Consider the following 4,296-nt stretch of genomic DNA (forward strand, 5'->3'; position numbering starts at 1 on the left):
TTGAAAAAATTATTGTGAAAAAATTTGGCAGCAAAATGATAGAAACGGTGACATATGGGAACCACAAATAATGAAGGGCTGAACCGGTACATAAAAGAGCTGCAGATGCCCTTCATTGTCATGCAAGGGACACACAGAGATTCACGGAGATTCCAAACAACAGGATGGTGAGCCCCATAATCTTTACCAGAAGAGCTTCCTTCCCATGAGTAATGCTCAGAAATTGTGCTTTTGATACCAGTCCAGTCTCAGCAGTGCAGATTGCCATGAAGAAGATTGTTAGCCCCGAGTAAGCATGCCAAGGACGAAAGATGGTCCTTGTCAAAATTGATGCACCAGGATACCAGAAGGTCACGAAACCAATCACCCACTGCAATCGAAGCCCGGAATCAGTTGCATAACTTTTTTCCAGTGCCCCATCTGTCATTTGAAATAGCATGCATTCCATTGGTACGAAAAATGAGGAGCAGCAGTTTAAACTACCAAACTGCAGTGTGGGAAACATACCTGCAAACCAAACAAGCAGATAGTGGCCATGCCTAGCCATGAATGCAAACTGTACGTGTTGGGGATAACAGATTCTCTGTGGAACTTGAATGCCGCAATGACGCCGAGCGTTCCCACGAGGCCGGAGATTAGGTGCAGTGTCAAATGAGTGAGCTTTTGTTTACGCTTCTCTACCCTTAGAGTTTTGTATGCCATAATTGCTGTTCACATAGGTGGCATCATTAGTAAAAGAGATAGGCACCAGCATTTTGTGTGAGGAAAATTAGGCCCTGTTTGGGAGCGAAACACCATTTCCATGTATTGCAAAAATGTGGTGTTGAAGATGGTAGTTGTCAAAAACGAACTCGTGAATGGTGTTAAAATGTGGTGTTCATGCTGCCAGTTCCATTTCCAGTGCAGTGTTTTGGCAACACCACTACCTACCTCCAAACAACAGAGAGCATAAGAGCACTGATAGAGACCGCAAGACACCTCCTATTCAAGTCTCCCAAACAGTCTTATTGTAGTTTCAAACTTCCATGTCATGTGTCATTACTATGGCTGTTAAACGAACAAAGCAGCTTGTGACTTGGTTTGATTCAGCTGGTTCTTATCGGTTTGTATAGTTGGTGAGCTGAGCCACAATCTGCTCATTTAGCTTAAACAAGTCGAGCTCGAAGGCAAAGTATTCAGCTCAGCTTGGCTCGGCTCAATAATGATTGTATAGATAATATATATTTTATGTAATATATAAAAGGATGAATGAAAAATATATACATAAAATATGGACTATTAAGTGTGATTTATAGAAAGTTATATATTTTCAAGTACAATATATAAAAGTATATACTATGTATAAATAACATGAAATTTTTTACATGAGCCAGCTCATGTTTGTCTCATTCATGGACGAGCCAAGCTCAAACTTGGCTCAGCTAACACCAACACGAGCCGAGCCATGAGCTCAATCCACTAGTAAACAAGCTGAGCCTGAACATGCCCTGTTCAGATAGTTTGGCTCATTTACCAGCCCTAGTCGGTATCATAGTGACAAAAGTAAAACATGGTGAAATTGCGTCTGCCAAAAACTCATAAAAAATTAAAACATTTTGTAAATCTCACATTTTTTGGCAAAATCTTGGCAATAAAAATTAAATTTTATAAGTAAATAAAAAATGAAAATATTTTAAAATAAAAACATTTGTGATGATAAATATCTGATAACAACGTAAAATGGGATATTTATGTTTTTGATGAAAAAATCATGAGAAAATGTTGTTTCTAACTTTCATGTAATTTCTCACAATATTTTGGCAAGATTTGTGAGGAAAAGGATTCATGTGGAAGACCCAAAATGAATTTCTTTTTTTGGTTCATATCGCTGACCCCAATTGTTTTGGGATGAAGGCGTAGTTGTTGTTGTTGTTGTATTTTGGCAAGATTTGTCACTGTGGTCCGTACACTATATTGTATTCCTAGGTCTAGCCACCAGGTGCAAGATCTAACTATATCTAGTCAGAAAATTTAATCTGATGGTGAAAATAGATGGCTTGCAATTCATGAAAACGACCTAAAATATGAGGTTGGAGTCAACCGAAAATAGTAAATTAGAACTTTTTTTTTATGACAGTAAAATAGAACATGTTAAACATGATCCAATTGTTAGCTTGTGCTTTTGCCAATCCGATCTATCTAAACAAAGAGCATGCCACCATAGATAGGTTGGTCTACTGCCACATTATCGAGTTGGGGAGAGAGTATTACCTTCACCAGCTAGGAGAATGAACCCAATGAACATCAGAACTGGGTGCACCTGATATACCACATACAGTTAAGCATTTTTTTTCTTAAAAGAATAGAACTAGCAGATTTGTTGAAAACTATAGTTACAGTGCAAGTGATGCTAAATAGACTTTTTTTTTTCGACAGAGAAAGCTGGGGTTAGTCTGACCCCTACCAGCTATACAACCATACCATTGGGATTCGAACTTGCAACCTTCCAACACAAGGTAACGTGCACTAACTGCTCTTGCCAGACAAGCTGAGCCCCAGTTGGTAAAAAAAAAAACTCTTTACTAACAAAGGGGATGGTAAATTTTTGCTTTCCTGTTGTGATGTGACAAATTCATAAAGTTTTTCATAGTTCACATGATAACCAAACATACCCTAAACTTTGGCAAATTGCTAAAAAAGAAGCTTACATTGAAAAGATGATCTGGATCCCATGAAATTAGGTTAAGACCCCCGCGATAGTGCAAGCTCCACACAAGCATGAGGATCGATGCTGTGATGCCAAGCAGATGTGCCACATTAGCAACTGGTCCAGTTTGTATGCCAAAGTTGGAAGTATCATTTGAAGGCATTGCCTTTGAAAGAGTGCACCCCAAAAGGTTAGCAAATATATTTGAAGTTGTGAGAGCTGAAGCAAAGGCCGTGGTCCATCAGATTTATGAACAATCCCCCTCGGGTCTTGAACTCATTTACAAGGTGTTACTTAGATTGTGAACTAAGAATATCTGCCTTGCTTTTTTTTTGAGGGTTGGTATTGATGGGTTGTCAAGAGCGTCATAACTGTGTGCTGGTATGCCTCTCATTGTTTGGGAGAATAGAATCACCCAAGTTGACTTGATTGTAAAGGAAGATAGAAGCATTCAGTTCTCAAACTGGGTCACCCGGTTAGACCAGTGAAAGAATCCTTGGATGCTGTAGAACCAAGTTTCCCAACCATTTTATTATTTGACAATGTTGGAAACCAAGTGATGCAACTGGTGACAACGTAACGTGCTGCAAGCTCTTTGCTTTTTTCGATTAGAAAATAGGCTAATTTTCAAATACAAATCTCTCTTGGGTGGCAGCAGGCCTGGGGTGAAGGTGCTGCCCCCTTCATCCCAGGTTCGACTCCCACAGGGTGTGCAGGTGCCTTTAACTGGTGGGCTCTGTAAGGACTTGGGTATCGGTGACCCAACACCGGGTTTAGCTCACTGGGGTAGGCCCATTAAGTGGCCCTGTTCTCGGTGAGAGTTCCTCGCCCTAAAAAAATACAAACCAAACTTCTAATAGTAACAAATGTGCCCCCATAGTTCTCACACTTTTGAAAACTTTTGTTGTTGTTAAGCAAATAATCTCAATTCTCTATCATTGAGATACCATTTAGATGACCCCGGCCTAAACATAGTTTTATGCCAAAAACTATGTTTTGGCACCGTCTGGATTATCCCAAAACCTGGTTTAGTTAACCAGGTTTTGGCAAAAACCTGACTAACTGAAAAAAAAAAACCTCCTCCCAGGTTGGAAACCTAGTTTATCAGAGAGGGGTTTCTCATCGTGATTCCCCCAATATCTTACCCCCCTCCCCTGGCCATTTCTAGCTGGTGACTGGCCAGAAAGTGTCCAGATTATTTTGTTTTACGAAAAAATTGATTGTCCGGCTATTTTTCGGCTAGCCGCGGCTAGGAAATGATTGACTAAAAAGTTTTTTTCAGTTAAATGGTCATCTGGCTATTTTCCGGTAAGCCACCGGTCGAAAAATGGCCAGAATGGTGATGCCCACTCTCGGTGGCTGGTCGAGAAATGGTTGAGCAAACATTTTTTCTTTTCTTTTTTTTTAGTTTTTTGACATTGCGTCCATTTCTTGACTGGTGGCTGGCCGGAATTATTTTTTAAATTTTGTAGATTTTGATGACAAAAAAAAATGGTCAATCCAACATGTTTAAAATCTGGGTTTTGTCCAACCAGGTTGTTTTGAAGCAAAACCTGGTTTTGTTTTGCCCTCTATCATCCAAACGGCCCTGATAGTATAATCTTGAATTA

The 4,296-nt window shown here is 39.7% G+C and overlaps 1 pseudogene; it reads right to left on the bottom strand.

Annotated features, from left to right (window-relative positions):
- Positions 1-54: 54 nt before the first annotated feature.
- On the bottom strand, positions 55-2,909 carry LOC149846729 (transmembrane ascorbate ferrireductase 2 pseudogene; annotated as a pseudogene).
- Between the last annotated feature and the right edge of the window lie 1,387 nt (positions 2,910-4,296).

The sequence above is a fragment of the Nuphar pumila genome, chromosome 2, assembly GCF_984573655.1.
Source record: "Nuphar pumila chromosome 2, dmNupPumi1.hap1.1, whole genome shotgun sequence".
Taxonomy (NCBI): domain Eukaryota; kingdom Viridiplantae; phylum Streptophyta; class Magnoliopsida; order Nymphaeales; family Nymphaeaceae; genus Nuphar; species Nuphar pumila.